Genomic DNA, 23,507 nt, shown 5'->3' with positions numbered 1-23,507 from the left:
TCACCAGACTGTTTTCTAGACCAGCTGCATATTTCCACCAGCAGTGGATGAGGATTCCAGTTTCTTCACATCTTTGCCAGCACCAGTTACGGTCTTTCTATTTTCATCCATTCTAGGAGGTGTGAAACATTATATGAATTTAATTTTGATTTCCCTCATGACTAGTGATGTTGAGTGTCTCTTCATGTCCTTATTGGGCGTCTGTATATCTTCTCTGGAGAAATGTTTATTCATTTGCTTTGCCCATTTTTAAATTGGCTTAGTTGTGTTTTTATTACTGGGTTATGAGATGTCTTCATAAGATCTGGATACCAGTCTGTAATTAGATACATGATTTGCCAGTATATTCTTCTGTTCTGTAGATGTGGTCACTTTCTTCATGGTGTCCCTGAAGTTTGAACATTTTTGAGAAATCCAGCTTATCTGTTTTTCTTTTGTTGTTTGTGCTTTTTGGTATTGTATCAAAGAAGACTTTGCTGACCTAATTTCATAAAGATCAACTCCTGTGTGTTCTTCTAGGAGTTTTACGGTTTCACTGTTACATATAGGTCTCTAGCCTAAAATAATTTTTGTGTGTGCTGTTAGATATGAATCCAAATTCTTACTTTCACAGATAAATATCCAGTTCTTTCAATACCATTTGTTGAATACTCTTCTCTTTCCATATAATTTCCTTGGGACTGCTCTTGAAGTCATTTGAACATAAAATACAAGGATAATTTGGATTCTGAATTCTGTTCCATTTATCCTTATGTCAGTTCCATCTGTTCTTAGGTCAGTACCTCACTGTCTTTATTACCAAAATTAGGATTTTGATAGGGACTATATTAGGGAATATTGCCAGTATTAAGTTTTTTGCAGAATATTGCAGTATGAAGTCTTTTGATTCATGAATACAAGATGTCTCTCCATGTACCTAGGTCGTCATCATATTTTTTTTAAAGATTTATTTACTTAAGAAAGAGAATGTCCACGTGTGAGTACAGAGGAAGAGGGAGAGAATCCAAGTGGACTCCCTGCTGAGTGCAGAGTAAGATGTGGGCTTAGTCTCAGGACCCTGAGATCATGCCCTGAGCGGAAATCAAGAATTGGACACTTAAGTGACTAAGCCACCAAGGCGCTCCTACCTAGATCTTCTTTAATTCTTTTTTTTTCTTTTTAAGATTTATTTATTTTAGAGAGAGAGCACGCACAAGTGGAGGGGGCAAAGGGAGAGGAAGAGAAACTGAGAGTCGGAGACTTAACCCACTGCACCACCCAGGTACCCCTTCTTTAAATTTTTTTCAACAATATTATTTTGTAGTTTCTAGTCTCTACGTTTTACAATTTAAAAAAAAATTATACCTTAGCATTTTATACTTTTTGACACTATTGTAAATGGAATTGTTTCCTTTATTTGACTTTGGAATTTATCATTACGAATGTATGGAAACACAAGTGGTTTTTATTTGATGATCTTGTATCCTGTAACCTTGCTAAATTTGTTTATTTGTTCTAAGAGTTTTTCAGTGAATTTTTTAGGGTTTTCTGTGTACAAAATTGTTTCATCTAAAAATGGATATAGTTTTACTTTCTTTCTTTAGACTTTGGATCCCTTTTATTTCATTTTCTTGCCTAATTTCCTCGGTTAGAACTTTTAATTCAGTGTTGAATAGAAATGGTAAGAGTGGACGTCGTCATCTTGTTCCTTATTGTAGGGAGAAAGCATTCAGTCTTCTACCAAAAAGTATGACATTGACTGTGAGTTTACGATAACCATTACCAGGTTGAGGAAGTTCCTTTTGTTCCTAGTTTGTTGAGTGTTTTACAATGAGGAGGTGTTGGATTTCGTGAAATCCTTTTCCTGCATCTATAGCGGTGATTATGTGATTGTTATCTTTCATCATATTAATGTAGTATATTATGTTAATTGATTTTTGGATGTTAAACCAACCTTGGTTCTTGGACTAAATCCCTCTTGGTCACGGTGTATGATTATTTTTATATGTTGATGGATTCAAAAGGATCATATGCAGATCCTTTTATGTATGTATTGCTGGATTTTGTAAAAATAAATAAAAAATTGTTTGCAAGTATTTTGTTGAAGATTTCCACGTCTGTATTCCTAAGGGACATAGTCTGTAGCTTGCTTGTGTTATATTTGTCTGATTTTGGTAGCAGGGTAATATTGGTCTCAGAATAAGTTGGGAAGTGCCGCATCCTCTTTTGATTTTTGGAAGTTTGTGACATATTGGCATTTATTTTTTATTTTTCTTTGTTTTTCTTTGTTTGATTTACCAGTGAAGCCCTGTGGCCTGGGCTTTTCTTCACAAGAAGCTTTTTAGTTATGAATTTAATTTCTTTGCTTGTATAGGTCTGCTAATTTTTTATTTTTTGTTGTGACAGTTGTGGTAACCTCTCTTTTTTTTAAAAAAAGATTTTATTTATTTATTTGACAGAGATCACAAGTAGGCAGAGAGGCAGGCAAAGAGAGAGAGAGAGGAGGAAGCAGGCTTCCTGCTGAATAGAGAGCCCATTGCGGGACTCAATCCCAGGACGCTGAGATCATGACTTGAGCCGAAGGCAGTGGCTTAACCCACTGAGCCACCCAGGTGCCTTGGTAACCCCTCTTTTAGTAATTTGTCTGTTTTATTTATCTCATCTGTTGGCATACAGTTCTTCATATATTCCCCTATAATCCTTCTTATTGTGGAGGTCAGTGGTGTTTTCCCTTCTTTTATGTCTTATCTTAATCATTTAAGTTCTCCCCCCTGCCTTTTTTTAAGCCAGAAGAAGGGAGAGGAAAATAGGAAAAAGTTTGTCAATTTAGTCAATCTTTTCAAAAAACCAACTTTTGCATTTAGATTATAAATATATAATTTTTTATGTTCATTCATCAAATATTTATCAGATCCTAGATATGTAGTTGTAAACAAAACAGACATGTTTTCTCCTCTCTCGAGACCCTCGGTCGAGGGGGAGATGTAGATATTAAGCAAGTAAGTGTATGTCATAAGCGCTGTGAAGGAGACCACTGGGGTGCTGTGAGAGGTGTGGAAAGCTGACTTTAGATCAGATGGCTGGGAAGGAGCTCTGGGGAGGTGGTGTGTAGCTGAAATGGGAGGATGAGAGGGCACCATCGCTTCAGAGAGTCAGTACTGGGTGTGTGTGTGTGTTGGGGGGAGTGGGGGTGGATTCTGTGGACATTATAGATGAGGGGAACAGATAAACTGTGGCCCCAGGGTCCTGGGGCAGAACGTGAGGAAGAAGGTGTGGCTTGTAGGGTGGGTGGGGCACGTGGTCACGGTCTCCTGGACTGTATTAAGTACTCTGAGTGCCTTTAATCTGTGATAGATGTACTACTTGGATTAATTTTTGTAGAAATCCATTGGTGACAACCTATCTCACAAGACAGGTCTAAACCTTCCAGAGAATCTGTTCCACCAGTAGGAAGGTCCAGGGTTTTTCTCATGGCCTGGTGGGCCCGATGCAGTCTGGCCTGCTAACTTCTGGCCACCTGTCACCATTCCCCAGTCTTGCTAGCTCAGACGCATTCCCCACAACATTACAGAGCTGGTGCCGCACCAGCCGTTGGCTCACAGCCCTGGCGGGTTTTCTTTGGTGGGTGTACTGTTATCTTTGCCTCTCTGTTCTTCTTTGACATTCGGGGCTGAGCAGAATGGTGTTGTTGAGGGCTTTGGTAGCTGCCCGGGGCTGCCGGAAATTTAACCACAGCCCGGGGAGGGCAGTTGCTGACTTCAGAGGGCAGGCAGGGTCTTGTGTTCTGTTCTTTGCGGGCTGCTGCTCGCCAGAGCCCACCTCCTCCTTTGCTTCCTCCCGGTTGCCTGCTACTCCCACCTCTTGCCTCTTAGAATGTTCCCTCCATCCCGTGCTGGGTCTGTTGTGGCCATTGTTTTGGTGTGAGCAGTCAGAGCACATGATGTTTTTCTCTCTGTTTTTTTCCCATCAAATGCTTAACTTTCTACTTAACTGTTCAAAGGGCAGGTGAAATATTTTAAATGAAACTCCAGGTGAAGACTCTGGCTTTGGGCCCTGGATCAATACAAAGAATTTATTTTTACTCACTTGGCTCAGAACAGACGGAATCCTGGGGGAGCAGTGTGCACTTACATGCGTGCTGTCTGTCTGCGAAATTATGCGAGAAATCATACATTGACTAGAATAGAGCTTAACTCTCTTTTTTAATTAAAAGATAGAGGAAAGCAGAACTTCCCCCAATTTCTTATACTTTGGATACCAAACCCAGACACACCCATATTTTAGGAAGAGTTCCCAGGCCACAGGTTCTTACATAGTCCAGGTCACAGACTTTTTTTTTTTTTTTTCTCTTCCCTGAAGAACAAATCTTTCTCCCATCTCTTACTGGAATAAAGAGAAGTAAAGGAATTAGTGTTTTGCCTTTAGAAAGAAAAAATGGTGAAGTAGCTACACAACGAAAACAGAGGAATATGAAGAGACAGTTGTAATTACTGACAAGTAAACAGAAAGCTCCAGCAACCACATCTAGGCAGAGGAGAACCTTGGTGCAGGTAGCATGTTAGGGTCTCATGCCCAGGATGTCTGAAAACGCTCTCTAACTTTAAGTTCAGAAATATATATTAAGTGCCTCCTATGTGTAAGGTATTTCACCGTGGATGAAAAACATTGTGAGTCGTAAGATGGAAGGGAGTTAATCCTTGGGTCAAACAGGGCCAGCAGGGGTGTGGGCCTGTGGTGAGCTAGGTCAGAGCCCACGGGACTGGAGCCCAGAAGGGGCTGGAGGCCAAGGCAGGGCTAGAGGAGGAGTTGCAGTAAGGTTCTTAGAAAGTCCTTTCATAGGGTTGACTGCAGTGGACTTTTTTCATTCTACTGGTGACGACTTTCCTTATTTGACAATGTTTTTATTGTTTTTCTGAGTATGGACACTCTCTACTCAAGGTAGCGAATTTGTAAAAAATATGAATAAAAATGGAGGACAAAGGGAGATGTAGAGGAGAAGGGAGTTGAGGGAAATTGGAAGGGGAGGTGAACCATGAGAGACTATGAACTCTCAAAAACAGTCTGAGGGTTTTGAAGTGGCAGGGGTGTGGGAGGTTGGAGTACCAGGTGGTGGGTATTATAAAGGGCATGGATTGCATGGAGCACTGGGTGTGCTGAAAAAATAATGTATATTCTTATGCTAAAAAAATAAAAAATTAAAAGAAAAACAAAAAAAATGAATAAAAACAAAGAAGAAAATAGGAAAAAACTCATAATCTTATCACTGGGTTAACCACTGTTAGTGTGTTTGTTCCCTCTTTCTGCTTTGATTCCCTCATTCCTAAATGGGGACAAATACTGAATCTGGTTTTATAGGTTTGGCTTTTCCTGTTAATATGATCCAGTGACATGGGAATGGCCTATGAGGGGATGATCATCACAACTGTGATAATGTAGTGATTGCACAGTGTTTCCTGGCATGGGTTTTAAGCTCTGACTCAGTGGTGGGTGTTTATCACCATCACAAGGACCCTCATAGCGAACCCCCTTTGCACAGACAGCCTTTCTCCCCAGTGGTGGAGCTTTCCTGGGGGATGATCTGAGAGTGAGTTCCTAGGTGAAGAGCTGACCTGGGGTATCGCTGGGTGCTGTTGAAGTGCTTCTGTGACTAGTCTGCCAGGTGAGGGCGTGTTCCTCTCCCTGCACTGTGGCCAGCAGGAGCCCTATACCCTATACCCATCTTCTGTAGGGAAACCGGCTTCTTCGCTTTGACTCCTGCTTTTAAGTTGCTAATGAGGTTAAATGTTTTTTAGCTTGAGTATTTTTTGATCTAATTATTTCTGTTTATCCCTTTTCCCATTTTTTCCCCTTTTGGCTTAAAAAGATCTTTTATAAGGCAAGTGACCTTTTTGTATTTATTGATTGCAATTTTCTCAATTTGTCCCTTTGGTGATTTCCGTCCGTCCTTCCTTCGTTCCTTCCAAACTTCCTTCTATCCTTCTTTCCTCTTAACATTGACGCAGTCTCTGTATTCCACGTTAACACAGAATTTCGTTCTTCTTCTATAGTACTGTAGTACCTTTTTTTTTTTCCCCTTTTAACATGTTTTTAATCCATCTGGATTTATTTTGACTATAATATACAATGAGACTATGAGTTGATTTCTTTCCAAATACTTAGCAAGTTTGCCAAAGGCATTTGTTAAATAACCCATTTCTCATTGGTTTGTTATGCTTTATTAATTATAATAAGAAATATGTGGATGTATAATGTTCTAGGGTTGTCTGTTCTCACCCATTTGAGTCTCATGTCAGTACCATGCCATGTTAATTGCCATGTTATCTTCTATTTTAAAAGTTGTCTTACCCGTTCTTGTTTGTTTTTCCACACTGTAGTGGTATTGGGGGTAACAGTGCTAGGGGTAGGGACAGTAGTGCAGGTTGTCAACAGCGATCCAGTGCGAACTGTGCTATGCACAGGCACGCTTAGTCCTCAGAGTGATTGTAGCACTCTCTTCCTGGTTTATAGAGGAGGAAACTGAGCTATAGACTAGAGGTTAAATTGCCCAAAGGCCCACAGCCTATAAGTGGCAGAGCTGGCATGAACTGTAGAATCAAGACTCTATTATCCACCACAGAAGTCTTACTTGGAGGGATTGGAACCATATAAAATTACAGTTATTTAGATTCAAGGAGCATCTTAATTTTTCAGCTCATAGTCTTCATAGCCAAAAACCCGATTATCTCTGCTTTTTTTTCTTTCTTTCTTTCTTTCTTTCTTTCTTTCTTTTTTTTTAATTATTTTTTTGGCAGGGTTATTTATAGGTCTCTTCTACTTTCTGATGCTCCTGTAATTAGGATTATTTTTCCAGTTTTTTAGTGACCAGGGCTGGCAGGGTAACACTGTCCTTTTTCCTAATGGTCTTTTTGACAATGACACTGACTGCTTTATTAGAATTTGTTGCAGTATGGGATTAAACGTTTTGTTGGCACCCCACCTCATGTATCTCCTACTCACACAGAAAGATAACAATAGATTATAATTTTTTAAGAACAAAAAGTGTCTACTCCAAGCTGTTTTTTCTAGACTCACCCATGTCATTTTTAATTAAGATCCATGAAAAGAATAGGCAGCTGGAACCAGGACATCTGATGAAAATCAACATAGTAGTACCTCATTTTGATCAAAAGAAGGCTTTTGGTGTATATTTGTTTTCAAGAGCAGGATCTGCATTTGATTCTGAAATGAGATTCTGCTTCAGATCTTTGAAACTTCATTTGAAGGTGAGAGGATTCCTGGCTGGGGAAAGTTCATCTGTTACCACTTGACCTGGAATTGCTATTTCATATTTCGGGCCACTAGGCTTGAGAGAGAATTTGGAAAAATCAATTTCTAGTCAGGATCCATTCTTGAAAGGTTGACAGGAGCCCAAGCATTGCTTTTGAGTTTCCTTCATCGTTAGCAAATGTGACATTTTTTTTTTCTTTGTTCCTCCTCACTTCCTATTTCTGGACCTCACGATCATATATATGCACTGAAAGATCGGCCAGGGAAACAAAAAGCTGTCTGGTGCAAACATAAGAATTAATTTAGAGATTGTCAGTGGAAACATTTCTGCAGTGAATCAGAAGAGAAAAATGAATGGAGAGTTCTGTGTAGGGTTGAAGCTGCCCTTTATCATGTAGGATTTCTGGGTCAGCAACCTTGTCAGGAGCTTCCAGGTGAAATGCAAAACCAGCCCCTGCTTTGTTGGGAGGGTGGAGGGAGACCAGAAAGAGGCAGGCCACTCCAGGCTGGGAGGTGGCCGTTATACTAAGCAGCAGGAACTCACGTGTTGGATACAGCAAGATGAATGGGGCCACCTCCTCCCCACCAAATCTTAAGTCTGTATGGAGAGAGGTCTTAACTGGTTTTATTATTTTTTTTTAAGATTTCTTTATTTATTTGACAGACAGAGATCACAAGTAGGCAGAGAGAGAGGAGGAAGCAGGCTCCCTGCCAAGCAGAGAGCCTGATGCGGGGCTTGATCCCAGGACCCTGGGATCACGACCTGAGCTGAAGGCAGAGGCTTTAACCCACTGAGCCACCCAGGTGCCCTGCCTTAACTGGTTTTAGTCACGTAGGCCATGTCATTGTTCTCAGCACCAGGTCATTATCTCGAGGCTGTGTCCTGGGAGCAGTCTCTGGGGATTAGAAAGGCAAGTGGAACCCACACGCCAAGGGGTTGGGGTGGGCAGTGAGAAACCTCTGATTACCGGGGTCCAGCTCATGGAGCAGCTGGTGGTCTGTCTTTTCGGTGACATTCCCCAGGAGTCCCCCTCATTGCCCTGGCAGGTCTGATGCTCTTACTTCTCCCTGCTGGCCTGTGGTTCTGTGATTTAGAGGCTGAGCTGGCCTCTGCCTTGGGTTCTTTACCTTCCTGCTGTTCTCACAGCCCACTCCCCGGAGGCCTCATGGAGGCATGTGCTCTGTGAGTGGGGCTGGGGTAGAATCTGTGTCAGCTGCTCCTTCCTCCCCGTTATGCTTCTGCTCTGTCCCATTTCCAACATGTGCCACAGGCTGCCTCTCCCCGGACATGGCAGTCCAGGACCTGCTCCTTCGGAAGCAAACTCACACGTCCGTGATGAGCTGGTGGTTTTTTCAAACCTTACACCGAGAAAATGTGTATGGGTTGTTCTTTTTTTGTATTGATTCTAGTTTTTTGAATTTTATTTGGATACACTTTGACTCTTAGAGAAAACAGGAATAAGAATAATGCCAGACCACCCATATACGTGTTACCCAGAATCACCTGTTTTTACTGTTTGCCCTGTTGTTTGTCTATCCTCTCTCTCTGCGTGTGCACGTGTGTGTCTGTTCGTAACAACATACCAGTTTAAAGAGGGAACCATTTGAGTATATTGCAGTCACTGGGGTTTTATTCAGTATATTTTTCAGTATATTTATATATATACTGAATGTTTATATTCAGTTATTTATAAACATAAGTGTATATATTAAACATATGTATTTATATAAAATAAAAGTATATTGTAAGTAAAATATATTCAGTATATTTATATATAAAGTTCAGTATATTTTTCCAAAGAATAATCATATGCTCTTATGTAATTGGTACAGTTCTCAACCTCAGTACATTTTTACACCAAGAAAATACTATTGGGGGCACTTGTGTGGCTTAGTCAGTTAAGCGTCTGCCTTTGGCTCAGGTCATGATCCCAAGGTCCTGGGCTTGAGTCCCATGGCTGGGTCCCTGCTCAGTGGGGAGTCTGCTTCTCCCTCTGACGCAGCTCTCTCAAATAAATAAATACAATCTTAAAAAAATAAAAAAGAAATACTAATAATCTTCCATTCCCAGGCCTGTATTGTCAGTTGACTGGACGATGTCCCTTGTAGCAGGTTCAGGGTCAAGTGTTGGGTGTAGCTGCCATATCTCCACAGCCTTCTTCAATCTGGAACATTTCCTTAGTCATCCTTTGTCCTTTGTGACCTTGACATCTTTGAGGAATACAGTTCTACTCTAATGGGACTTTCCTTTTGAGAACTTTTCTGCTTGTTTGCGGTAACTTCAGTCAGAATGCCACATAAGCCATGACGCACGTTTCTTGGGCATCTCATCCAGAGGCACTCTGTTTGCTGATGTTTGTTTTGACTACCTGAGCGAAGAATTGTCGTGTCCCCACTGTGCATTTACTCTTCTTTCCTTTGAAATTCATAAGCAATGAGTGGGGAGACACTTTAAGACCATGGACATCCTTGTCATGAAAATTCTCCTGGTTCTCCTTCTTTTTTAGCATTCTTAGATTATTTGGAAGTAATACTTTTCATGGAGGCTTTATCTGGAAAGCCAGTATAACTACTGCCTTTTGGAATACTTCCTGGAACAGGGTGAGTGGTAGCTAAGAGTAGGATGGCTGTGCATCGGAAAGGCAAACCACAAGAGCCATAATGGTTGATTTTTCCTCATCAGAGCTGTGCCTGCTTATTTCTCTCCAGCCTCCTTGTTAGTTAGACAAGAAGTCATCACTGTTTTCCTGTAGCTAAAACATTCAACCTTCTCTCTTCTGAGCAGTATGTAATAAAAGGATATCAGACCTCAAAAATAACTTGAATGAAAAGTTTAGGGGTACCTGAGTGGCTCAGTGGGTTAAAGCCTCTGCCTTTCGCTCAGGCCATGCTCTCAAGGTCCTAGGATTGAGCCCCGCATCAGGCTGTCCACTCGGTGGGGAGCCTGCTTCTCTCTCTCTCTCTGCCTGCCTCTCTGCATACTTGTGATCTCTGTCAAATAAATAAGAAAATCTTCAAGAAAAAAAAAAGTTTAAATACTGAGTGAGATTTTTACTCAGTAAGAGGACTTATTATAAGCGCAGCTACTGGTAACACTGTTAGCCGATAAGGAAGTGGCAGGAGTGAGCACCTCTGGGGGTGCCTGGTCCCTTCTCGCTGTGTGTAAAGGAGGGAGGCCTGCTCCTGTGGTGGGGTTGGGTGGGGGGAAGTCACATCTGCCTACTAAAGCAGGCCGTGCTCTGTCCTGGATAAAATGATGTCGATGACATGAATTGTTCTGCTACCCCAACTATGTCATCCTTTTTGAGAAATTAAAATAATGTGGTTCCTCCAGAAACAGATGAGGGTGTTTATGGCTCTGCCTCCATAGCCCCTAGAAACTGAAGTGCTCCTGCTTCTCATTGGAGAGAAAAGTCCTTACAGGACTTACTGTCCTGTAATGAATTCCTTCGTTTCTTTCTTTAAGCATCTTGGATCCTTTCCTTCCCTTTCTTTCCTTCCTTGGCTTGACAATGTGCGGGCGGTATCGCACGTGGGGATGGAAGGGAGCTCTGGCATCAGGTGATCTTGGCTTTGACTCTGAGCTCTCAATTGGGAGCTCAGTGACTTTGTCTGAATCCATTGTGCTCCTCTGTAAACCAGGCAGATAGCTGTGGGGTGGAGTTATTAGGACTGAAAGCAACACTGTTAGTAAAGTGTGTGTATCCCGGGCGGCTAGGGGGTGCAGATAGGGACAGGTGTACTTATCTCTCTTGAGAAGGTGAGCAAAGTGATGGGTAGGAGTACCTTAGGAGGAGCCTCACATTAGCAGTTTGCCACAAAGCCCCCCAGGGGCCAGAGCAAGCCGTAGGTCTGTCACGGAGACCCACAAGCTCAGATGTCCAGGCTGGTCCCAAGGTGCTGGGATCTCAAGGGGTAGTGGGTTCTCCATGCACAGGGCTGACTTTCAGCCAGCAGATGCTGTTTCAGTCCTGGGATAGTTCTCGTAGCTTGCAAGATAGCATCGGTGCCATCTGGTGCTCTATGATCAGGTGCTCACGTGGGTGAGCCCCAGGAGGCCAGTTAGGACATTCGGGCGGAGCCTCAGCCCTGGTCTGCTGGGCCCTGGGGTAGGAATCTCTGGCATTTGGGTGGGCACAGCTCCTGCCCAGAGCACGCCCAAGGGGAGAAGGGCTGGGCTGCAGGGTGCGGGAGGCCATCTAGACAACTCACCCTGGCTACCAGCTGGTGCCTTCATCCCTGGGGACACGAGATCCACATGCCACCAAACTGCTAAGGGGATCTGAAACTTGAGGTTTGAAATAAGCACACAGAGAGGTCTAATTGGAGCCCTTCACTTTTACTTCCTAACTTCAGACGGTTGAGCAGTTGTGGGCTTGGCGGTGGCCGCTGTTCCCACCACATGCTTTCCTGGCCTCCCAGAACCGGTGTGTTTGCGGGGAAGGGCCCTAGTTCTGCTGCCAGACTTCTGGCAGATGCTCCCCAGTTCTTCCCCATGACTTTTGATACCTGTTGTCCTAGATAGGCCAGCTCAGAAGCTGGTCCATGTGTGTGATACTTTAAAAAAAAAAGCTAAGACTACCAGAAATATTTATTAAGTAAATAATTCACAATAAGGCAAAAGCCACTTTAAATAGCTTTTCCTTGGATCAGTATTTTGATTAAATGAAATTGCCTCCATTCAGTATTTCGTTAAATGAATTGACCACTTTGGTTAAATAAAATTACCTTTTCTTTCGTGTTCTTAAAAGTACATGTGAAGATTAAACAATAACAAAATCACAGTTTTCAGGTCTCTGGCATAATTGGTACACAGATAATTTGTTGTTGCGCTAAGTCAATTTAATCTTTTCAGAAAGCAAACTAGCTGAGTATAAGCAAAGCTATAAAATTATTCATAGCTTCCCTTACCCCTGGCTGGTCAGTTTTAGGACCATATCCTGAAGAAATCTCTTCTCCCTCAGAACAAACAGAAGAGGTAAAATCTGCTTTGCCCCAAGTGTTTCTCCCTTTCCTTTCCTGTGATAGTGGATGGATAGTCCTGTGACCTGTAGGCCTGGCTGAGGAGTGGTGCATGATTCATGCCCTCCTGTTGCCTCATGGTACCCTGCAGAGAGAGGTGGTGCTGTGGAGAAGGGCCGCACCCCAGATGTGCACAAAGTGATGTTCGCCTGCGGCCCAAGGCGGCTCAAGGTGCTGCACGAGCACCTTACTCCATCCCTTCAGATACAGGCTCTCCAGGGTCTCCTTCTGACTTCCCCGCAACCAGCACCCGGGAGGACCGTAGGGGTTCCTGACCATTTTCAAACCTGGGCCCTGGAGCTGTCAGGTTGTGTCTTTATGAACTGAGAATTTGGAACAATGTAAACATGGTATGTGCTCACTGGCTTGTTTATTGTTTGCCTCTACAGTTGCTTGACATTCTATAAAAACAATTTTGAATATGATAGTGGTCCTTTTTTATTTTTTTAAGATTTAATTTAACTTTTCTTTTTCTTTTGTCTTTCTTTTTTTTTTTTTTTTTTTTTTTTTTGAGAGAGAGAGCAGGAGAGCAGGAGCAGGGGTATGGCAGAGAAAGAAAGAGAATTGAAAGCAGACTTCCTGTTGCACACGGAGTCTGACACAGGGCTCAGTCCCATAACACTGGGCCCATGACCTGAGCGAAAGACAAGAGTTGGACACTCAACTGACTGAGCCACCCAGGCGCCCTGATACTGGCACTTGTATTTCACTCTCGTATGTATGGTCCTGAGTTATTTAGAAAAACCAGTCTTGACAGGCTTAGCATCTGGTATCTGCCTCTTACTCGAGCACCAATAACAGATTTTTCATCAAAAACCCCAGGCTTATTTTTGAGATTCCTACAGTTTCTGGATGATAGAAGTCCCTACTTTTGGACAGAGAGGATTTTATATAAACTAATGTTTTAAAGTGAGCACGTCCAATTGGTAGAACAGAATGTATGCATGTGTGTCCAGATATCTTTGTGCAGGTGCTTAATGTTGTGAGCGGTCATGGGTGAATGTTGTAGAGACTCCAAGGAAGGGTGGTTTTGGAGCCTCATGCTTTATGTTTGTATCTACTCGTGTCTATTCACATACATGTCTGCGTTCACTACCTCCCCACATACATACACCCAAATACATACATATACACAGGCAAACACATGTGATTTTTTTTTAATTTTTATTTTTAAATTTTTATTTCTTTTCAATGTTCCAAGATTTTGTTCATGCACCATACCCAGTGCTGCATGCAATATGTGCCCTCCTTAATACCCACCACCAGGTTCACCCAACTCCTCATCCGTCTCCCCTCCAAGACCCTCAGTTTGTTTCTCAGAGTCCACAGTCTCTCATGTTTCATATCCCCCTCTAATTTCCCCCAGCTCACTTCTCTCCTTCTCCCAGTGTCCTCCGTGTTATTCCTTATGTTCCACAAGTAAGTGAAACCATATGTTAATTGACTCTCTCTGCTTGACTTACTTCATTCAGCATAATCTCTTCCAGTCCCATCCATGTTGATAGAGAAGTTGGGTATTCATCCTTTCTGATGGAGGCATAACACTCCATAGTGTATATGAACCACATCTTCTTGATCCATTTGTCTGTTGAAGAGCGTCTTGGCACTTTCTGCAGTTTGGCGATTGTGGCCATTGCTGCTATAAACATTGGGGTACAGATGGTCCATCTTTTCACTACATCTGTATCTTTGTGGTAAATGCCCAGTTGTGCAATTGCAGGGTCATAGGGTAGCTCTAGTTTTAATTTCTTAAGGAATCTCCACATCGTTTTCCAAAGTGGTGGGACCAACTTGCATTCCCACCAACAGTGTAATAGGATTCCCCTTTCTCCACATATTCTCCAACACATGTTGTTTACGGTCTTGTTGATTTTGGCCATTCTAACTGGTGTACGGTGGTATCTCTGTGTGGTTTTGATTTGAATCTCCCTGATGGCTAGTGATGATGAACATTTTTTCATGTGTCTGATGGCCATTTGTATGTCTTCATTGGAGAAGTGTCTGTTCATGTCTTCTGCCCATTTTTTGACATGATTATCTGTTTTGTGTGTGTTGAGTTTGAGGAGTTTTTTATAGATCCCTTTGTCTGTAGTGTCATTTGTGAATATCTTCTCCCATTCCGTGGGTTGCCTCTTTGTTTTGTTGACTGTTTCCTTTGCTGTGCAGAAGCTTTTGACCTTGATGAATTCCCAAGTTCATTTTTGCTTTTGTTTTCTTTGCTTTTGGAGACAAGTCTTGAAAGAAGTTGGTGTGGCCAATGTCAAAGAGGTTACTGCCTAGGTTCTCCTCAAGGAATTTGATAGATTTCTGCCTCACATTGAGGCCTTTTATCCATTTCGAATTTAGTTTTGCATATGTTGCAAGAGAATGGTCGAGTTTCATTCTTCTATATATAGCTGTCCAATTTTCCCAACACCACTTATTGAAGGGACTGTCTTTTTTCCACTGTTTATTTTTTCCTGCTTTGTTGAAGATTAGTTGACCGTAGAATTGTGGGTCCATATCTGGGCCCTCTATTCTGTTCCACTGGTCTATTTTTCTGTTTTTGTGCTAGTATCATACTGTCTTGGTGATCACAGCTTTGTAGTAAAGCTTGAAATCAGGCAACATGATGCCCCCAGTTTTGTTTTTCCTTTTCAACATTTCCTTTACAATTCAGGATTTCTTCTATTTCCATACCAATTCTAGGATTGTTTGTTCCAGCTCTTTGAAAAATGCTGGTGGAATTTTGATGGTAGTGGCATTGAAAATATAGATTGCTCTAGGTAGTATAGACATTTTAACAATGCTTATTCTTCTGATCCATGAGCATGGAATGGTCTTCCATCTTTTTGTGTCTTCTTCGATTTCTTTCATGAATGTTCTGTAGCTCCTCAAGTACAGATCCTTTACCTCTTTGGTTAGGTTTATTCCTAGGTATCTTATGGTTCTTTGTGCTATAGTAAACAATTGATTCTCTAATTTCCCTTTCTGTATTTTCATTGTTAGTGTATAAGAAAGCAGCTGATTTCTGTACATTGACTTCATATCCTGCCACTTTACTGAATTGCTGTATGAGTTCTAGTAGTTTGGGGGTGGAGTCCTTTGGGTTTTCCTTATAAATTATCATGTCATCTGCGAAGAGAGAGCGTTTGAGTTCTTCATTGCCAATTTGAATACCTTTTATTTCTCTTTGTTGTCTGATTGCTGTTGCTAGGACTTCTAGTACTATGTTGAACAAGAGTGGTGAGAGTGGGCATCCTTCCCGTATTCCTGATCTCAGTGGGAAGGATGTCAGCTTTTCCCCTTGAGGATGATATTCGCTGTGGCTTTTTCATAGATAGATTTTATGAAGTTGAGGAATGTTCCCTCTATCCCTGTACTTTGAATATTTTTAATCAGGAACGGATGCTGTATCTTGTAATGTTTTTTCTGTATCAATTGAGAGGGCCATGTGGTTCTCTCTTCTCTTACTGATTTGTTCTATCACACTGACTGATTTGTGAATGTTGAACCACCCCTGCATCCCAGGGATAAATCCTACCTGGTCACAGTGGATAATCTTTTTAGTGTGCTGTTGGATCCTATTAGATAGGATCTTGTTGAGAATTTTGGCATCCATATTCATCAGTGATTGGTCTGAAATTCACCGTTTTGGTGGGGTCTTTGCCTGGTGTGGGGATCAGGGTAATGCAGGCTTCATAGAAAGTGTTTGGAAGTTTTCCTTCTGTTTCTATTTTTTGAAACAGCTTCAGGAGGATAGGTAATATTTCTTCTATAAATGTTTGGTAGAATTTCCCTGGGAATCCATCAGGTCCCAGACTCTTGTTTTTTGGGAGGTTTTTGATCACTGCTTCAATCTTGTTATCAGATATTGGTCTATTCAGGTTGTCAGTTTCTTCGAGTCAGTTTTGGAAATTTATACGTTTCCAGGAATGCATCCATTTCATCTAGGTTGCTTGCCTTATTGGCATATAACTGTTGAGAATAATTTCTGATGATTGTTCCTATTTCCTTGGTGTTAGTCTTGATCTCTCCCTTTTCATTCATAATTTTATTAATTTGGGCCCTCTCACTTTTCTTTTGGATTACTTTTACAATTGGCTTATCAATCTTACTGATTCTTTCAAACAACCAGCTTCTAGTTTCGTTGATGTGTTCTGTATCTCTAGTTTCTATCTCATTGATGTCTGCTCTAACCTTGATTATTTCCCTTCTAGTGTGTGGGGACAGCTTAACTTGTTGATTTTCCAGTTCTTTAAGGTGTAAAGACAGCTGGTGTGTTCTGGATTTTTCAGTATCTTTGAGTGAGGCTTGGATGGCAATGTATTTCTCCCTTAGGACCACCTTTGTCAGATCCCATAGGTTTTGGACCAATAACACACATTCTTCATATGGTTTTTCTTTGTCTGAATTGACTGCTTTCAAACTATCATTTTCATGTGCCAGATAGAGTTCTGTTTGGCTTCTGGATGGTGCCCTGTGGGAAGATGATATCCACCATTAGTCCCAGTTTCCGGAGGCAGCAGAATGCCCCAAATACTCCTTGGTCAGAGCTCATTGGAATGCCTTGCTCTTTTGGGATCATCTGTTTTTATGCTGATGAGCTGGAACCTGACCATTTTTTTAATTTCTCCCAATTTTGGCATTCATTTTCAAAGGAAAAATTTGGAAATGACAGTGACTGGTTCCATAGGTGCTCACCTCTCCTCCCTCACCCCATCAGTGGGGTGCGCTAGCTGCCTTGGCTCAGCTTTGCATCACTCAGTTCTGTGGGAAAGAAAAAGATGAATATGACCTTGTCCCGCCCCTGAAGGGGAAACGTCATAAGTGTGGGTGTGTGTGCGTGCGTGGGTACATGCCCGCGTGTATATGTGTGGGCATGCATGTGTACCCCTCTCCACACACACAGGATACAATTTAAAGTTAAAAATGCAGTACATTAGAAACACGGAAGTTTGAGTAAGTATAGAGACCAGCTCTTGGATGACTACAGTGGGTCCCTTCCTGGCCTTTCTGCTAGTGAAGTGAGTGGGAAAATAGGTGTGTGATACTAAGTCGGCAGATGAGAAGAGTGCCCCTTACATAAAATTTGACAACCACTGCTCTAATGCTTCCCTTCAGGAACTGCCTCAGACTGGACCCCATAGTCTCACATCGTCTGTTCCAAAAGATTCCCCGCTTGTCCCTGATGCCACACAGCTAGCAGCCTTTCAGGAAGAACCCGTGACCATCCTTGGCTTAGCATCCCTCGGCTGTTGGATAGAACGCACAGCCCTCTGTGTCCCTTACAGGCTTCAGGACCTGCCACTCAGCCCTGTCTCTCACCGGCTGCCATGTGTACCCCGCCAGCTGCACCACACTCTAACTGCGGGATTCTCAGTAGGAGACAGATCTGGTTGAACTCAGCCACACATTCTGAGAATGAACTGATGTAATTATTTATGGAATCTAAGAACTGGAGTAAAAATCAGCTTTAGAGTTTTCAGAGTCATCGTTTATACAAAGATACATAAAATGTGTTGTCACTCAGCATTCACCGAAGAGTTACATATTCTTTTGTGTCCCCTCTGCCACAAGACCATTCAGAGTCCGGTCAGCTTTCTCTGGTAAGGCTTTCCAGGGAAGGCATGGATGTTAGTGGTCAGTGGTTATGGAGCAAAGGGCCGCAGAACTGAGGAGTTTAGAACCATGGGCTTTATCTTACATGATTTTCCTGGGTCAGGAGTCCAGGAAGGGCTTAGCCGGGTGGTTCGGGCTCAGGCTCAGTCATGAGGTTACAGTCATCCCATGCTTGACTGAGACGTTCCACCTCCCAGCTCACTCTCACGGTTGTCAGGAGGCCTCTTTTCCCTACTACGTGCTTTCTGAGCGTGCTTACTTACACCATGGTGCTCGCCTTCCCCAGAGGAAACGATCTGAGAGAGAGATTGAGACCAAGCTGGACGCAGAGGTCTTTTCTACCTAATTTCAGAGGGGGACATGCCATCCCTTCACCATTCTGCTTATCACAGAGACCAGCCCTGGAACTGTAGGAGGTGTCAGAGCAAGGGTGGGAGCCAAAGGAGCTGGGAGGCCCTGGGGCCTGTGGAGGCTGGCTGCTGCACCTGTTCCAAGAGGGGCTTGGAAGGAAGGAGAGGGATGAAGTCATTAGAAAGGGAATCTGCAGTTAAAATGGCATAGTCCTGCTCACTTGTTTTTCTTCTAAACAGGACCCCTTTCCTTTTACCATTCAGTTCTCTCCACCAGCCCTCGCAGTGCACACTGTGAACCACACAGGCATTTGCGTGCAGCAGTTACGTCCTCCAGACAGGGAGGCTCCCGAAACTCAGAACCACACACAAAAAGAGGCCAGTTTTACTAATAAGGGCTCCCAGGCTTGCTGTCTCATTTATTTTAAACCTGAGGCATGTGGTTGCTGCTTATTTCCTGGGTGTATATAAATACAAAGCTTGGTTATTACTGGAACCATTCTAGAAGAGTGAAAATTGCCAGGAACCTGGGTTGCTTGGGGAACTGAATTTTCTGATTGCTGCGGTTTCCGAGGGAGTTCCCCCAGATCTGTTTGCCAGCGAGTCCCCTGTAGACTGAGAGGTCGTCTCCCGCCTTCCAAAGCTTAGTTGGTGAGTGACTGGGGAGTAGGACCCCAGGGTCCTTTGCTTATTAACATGACTTGGGTGTCTTTGTCATCTCCAGGCAGGTTCCAGCAGTGGCCCAGAGCACAGAGTGTGCATCATCAACGAGATCGGGAAGATGGAGCTCTGCAGTCAGCCTTTCATCCAGGCTGTTCGTCAGACACTGGTCACCCCAGGGACTGTTGTCCTGGGCATGATCCCAATACCGAAAGGAAAACCGCAGGCCCTCGTGGAAGAAATCAGAAACAGAAACGACGTTCAGGTGTTCAGTGTGAGTACAGCTGGTTTCCTGTGCCTATAAAAACGGAGCAGGTGGGGCGCCTGGGTGGCTCAGTGGGTTAAGCCGCTGCCTTCAGCTCAGGTCATGATCTCAGGGTCCTGGGATCAAGCCCTACATCGGGCTTTCTGCTCAGCAGGGAGCCTGCTTCCCTCCCTCTCTTTCTCTGTCTGCCTCTCTGCCTACTTGTGATCTCTGTCTGTCAAAATCTTAAAAAAAAAAAAAATGGGGCAGGTGACCTCAGACATGGGGGAGGCTTTAAAATGTACCTTTGCTTTGAATTACCATTTCCCCCCCCTCAGAGGCTAGATCCAGGTGAGTCTGATTTTCTAGGAATTTATAGAACGTGCATTTTGCCTGTCCTCAATGACAAAACGCACTTCCCTGTGGCCCCAGCGTGGAACACAGCCTCCAGCTGCTGGAGAGCAGCACCGTGCAGTAGAATGGCCAGCGAGGGTGGAAATGCCCCGTCTACACTGGGTGGTAGCCATCAGCCACCTGTGACTCCTTACGCTTAAATGAAAAATGCATTTCTTCAGTCACTCTGCCTTCCTGGGCAGAGCCAGGGCAGAGTGCGTCAGGCCAGGTGATAGAGGCAGAGCAGCTGCCCAGGCCTCACCCACAGGTCCAGGGGGCACACGGAGCTGTAGGCCCGCCCTGACCTCACGAATGGGGCCCCAGGCCTGGGCCCAGCGGTGTGCTTTCACAAGCCTTCGTGTGGTTGCCCGGTGCCCGTTGGTGGGTGGGTGTGTGGTGGAGCATGTGTGAGTGAGGGCAGGCTCCGTCCTGCCAGCTGGTGGCCAGAGCCAGCGCCTGGGCCTCTGATTGCACTGCTGGCACTTGGCCCACGTACATGATGTCCTTTCCCCTTTGTCTCTCCAGGTCCTTCTTAGCTCCTTGTTTTGTCCTGAGCCCCTTCATCTGTGTCAGGGAGAGAGCCACGTTCCCAGCTGAGCCCGGCCTGTCACCGAGCCCCACTACCAGTGTAACAGCTCACAGGCCCACAAGCACCTTGAGAGCAGGTCGGGCTGGCTGGGCACCTCCACCTGGATATGGAGAGTGAGTGCCAGCTGCCCGGTACCACAAGCACCTTACGTCACTGGCTAAAATGCCACCACTGTGGCTCGCCCGTCCTGTGGGGCATCCACGTGTCATCACCAGCATATCCTGGGGTGCTCTTGCAGCAGTAAACCATGTTAGGGTTTGAGCAGCCAGACTTGGAAAACTTCGTGCCTGTCTGCCTTCATTTACTCAGTAGGAAGTGAGCAGCACTGTGTGCTAAGTGGTGATGCTGGCAGGGAGTGACCAGGTTGGTGCCCTCTGGAGTGTGCGGTGTAAGAGGGCCTCGGCCCACCGGTGTCAGCTAATCACCACAGCATGTATCGACAAGGGCAAAGAAAACCACTACTGGGGTGATGTAGCCCTTGGGCTGGAGGCCTTTGGGAAGGGAGGTGCTGACCCCGGGGGGAGCTGCCCAAGGTGCTGAGAACCCTGAAAGTCACGTGACATCTCCGAAGTCTGGGGGGCCTTGTCTTCAGAGTTTCATGTTGCTCACGCCATCTCTTACTTTACACAGTCTCAAGGTTAGAGTTTTTGGTTGTGATTCTAGAGTTTCTGTGGAAGTAGAGTGAGAGAGGAGGAAAGACCATTCATCTTCAGGCCAGGTGGCTTCCAGGGTGGAAGGTGGGGGCGTTGCTGCCCTTCAACTCCGGAGACTGGCGGTCCCTGCAAACCAGTGTCATTTCCAAGTCCTAGATGGGATTGAGGGGCTGCGGCTGTTATATCCAGGAAAAAGCGGTGTATCTTAAGATAATAGTTCATTTTCTCTTAGGACTGGAAATTATTCTCCAGGCAAGGTAATCATTGTTCCTAATGATGTATAAATAAAGTGACTAGCTTTGGGTTAATTATGTAAGAGATAGGGGCTCACACGCCCATTGTTCTTATCTGTTTTATGTTCCTTTTAGGCTGGTGTGGGCTTTCTCTTCCCCTTCTTATTGCAAGTCCAGGGGTGGGATTAGCTATTTCCTGGTCCTTTCCCTTTCTCCTATGCAGGGAAGTTCTCTGAACCCTGTCTGAGAGCAGCCCGTGCACCCAGCACTTCATCCAAGGCACCGCAGAAGCATATTCTCTTCCCTCAAGAGACATAGGTGATGTGACATCAACATCCAGAAGCAGAGAAGAGAGAGAACTCTGTGGGGAGAGGTGGCCCCGGCCACATGGTTCCTGGATGGGTTTTTAAGGAGGAAGTGGAGAAAAGAAGGAAGAACATAGCGGGTGAGGAAGTAAGTTCTGTAGCATGGGGAGGGCCGCCTCCCCGTGCTGACAACCGAGCATGTTAGGACATGGTCATGGGACTGAACTCAAGAGGGAAAGGATTCCACTGAGGTACTCCTGTTACCTAGACTTACTGATAGCATCGGTAAACAGCACTCCTTTTCAGAAAAAAAACCCTCTGAACGCTTCCTGTTCCACATAAGGTGGAATAGATACACTTTCCCTATCCTTCCTCTCAAACGGAGCTGAAAACCTTGGACATTACATATAAACCAAACATCAGGAGACCTGGAGGGTGGAAAGAAAAAGGCACACTGGCTGGGAAGTGCAGCCAGAGGACAACACAGCAGACACAACTGAACATCGCCTGTCCTACCAAGCACCAGGACAAGCAACTGGAACAGAACAAACATCAGCACATGCTGACAGTAAGGAGATGGAGATGTTGGAATTATAGGATGGGGATCCTGAAACAGCCGTGATGAAATGCTTCAGTGATCAGTTACAAAGATGCTGGAAACAAGTGAAAATAGGAAGTCTCAGTTTTAGCAAAGCTATAGAAGACATAAAAATCAAAGAAAAACTTTAGAACTGTAACATACAGTAACTGAATGAGAAAGTCTGTGGAAGGACTCCTCAGGAGAATGGAGATAGACAAAGGGAATATTCGGTCAAGTTTGAAGGTAGAACAATAGAAACTGCCTGACAAAGAGCAGACTTGGGGGAACCCCCCCCCCAAAAAAAAAGCCTCAGGGACTTTTGGTACTATAATAAAAGATCTAACATTCATGTCATTGGTGGATGGTTTTGGTAATTTAGGAGCTTCTATTATCATGGTGTGGGTATGGGTATTGACAGTCCCCTTCCTGGAATTGTTTCTATTTCAGAAGTTTGGTTAATTTTGTTTCTAATGTCTCATAGAGTTTACCGGTCTCTAAGTGGGGCCACTGAAAAATGTTTTCAGTTTATTTCACATTTGTTTGTCTGAGCATAATTATGTGAATGCTGTAGAGACAAGATAGAAAGCCCGTTATGGATCAAGATGGCTAGAAAGAGCTGTGTGCACTGTTTCCCTGGTTCTGTAGCAACATGAAGAAAATACCTGTGCTGGCCCCTTCCTACCACAAGCACGCACAGACGTGTGAAAACGTGCACACGCATATACAGACACAAGTTCTGTTGTCGTAGTGGCATTTAGAAAGCTTGTCTCATTTGATTTCCTTTGAAATACCTGCTTGCTGGAAATGCTGGCAAACGTTATCTGCTGAGGGCCCAGAAGGGACAGCTAGAGCCTGGAGCCTTGACTTAGATGCCACTGTGGGCACCAGGCACTAAGCACCTGGACTGAGGTGCTGTGCTTGGTCCAGGAGATCACCGGGGCACATAGACCTCACAGTACCTGCTGAGGTAGAGCTGCAATCTAGTGTTTTATCAATGAGAAAATGCTGCACAGTGTGTCCAGGGTCTTCAGCTAGGAGGTGGCACAGCTGGGACTCAGACTTCTGTCTGTCCGTCTGCACGGCCTATGCTCTGGCACAACCCTTTTGGTGATATGCCGGGATGATTCAGATGATTTTGCTAAAAATATCTCATTGCTAGAAATTATTTGGATTTTCTACTTTATAAAATTTTACTACGACTGCAATCTCTTCCACTGTGAATTCAGAGCCCTTTATACTTCTTTTTTTCCCATAAAGCAGTTTTTATGCTTTTACTTTTTATTTGTGGATTGCAAGATCACAAGAGTAACAGGAACTGGGTCCTGATTTCCTTCCAGTTTGGGCATTCGTAGACCTCTGCTTTCTCATTCCTGCCATGGGTATTTTCATCAAGCCAGGCATAAAGCATTTTTATCTCACCAGGAATTCGATGCTGTCCTGGGGGTCTGTGGACTTCTGTACATAGCAGGAGTGAGGGAGGGTCTGTTAAGCTCTGCTTCAAAAGCCAGCAGGGTGTTTGTGGATGCTGACAAGCAAGCGGATCCTAAAATGCATGCGGACATGCAGAGGACCCCACTGAAACGGTCTTGGAAAAGAACACTGTTAGGAGACTCGTGCTTCTGACTTCAGAAC

General features: G+C 44.0%; 1 long non-coding RNA gene across 1 annotated transcript in view; it reads left to right on the top strand.

Annotated features, from left to right (window-relative positions):
* LOC131829042 (uncharacterized) overlaps positions 1-22,224 on the top strand; it is a 29,157-nt gene extending 6,933 nt beyond the window's left edge. Inside the window, exons 4-6 of the long non-coding RNA XR_009352690.1 lie at positions 1,164-1,261; positions 18,943-19,152; positions 21,214-22,224. This is a non-coding gene — a long non-coding RNA (uncharacterized LOC131829042). The remainder of the gene's footprint in view (positions 1-1,163; positions 1,262-18,942; positions 19,153-21,213) is intronic.
* The last annotated feature ends 1,283 nt before the right edge of the window (positions 22,225-23,507 follow it).

The sequence above is a fragment of the Mustela lutreola genome, chromosome 4 (genome assembly GCF_030435805.1).
Source record: "Mustela lutreola isolate mMusLut2 chromosome 4, mMusLut2.pri, whole genome shotgun sequence".
NCBI lineage: Eukaryota > Metazoa > Chordata > Mammalia > Carnivora > Mustelidae > Mustela > Mustela lutreola.
The sequence above is the reverse complement of the archived record's forward strand: the minus strand, read 5'-3'. Positions and strand labels throughout refer to the sequence as shown.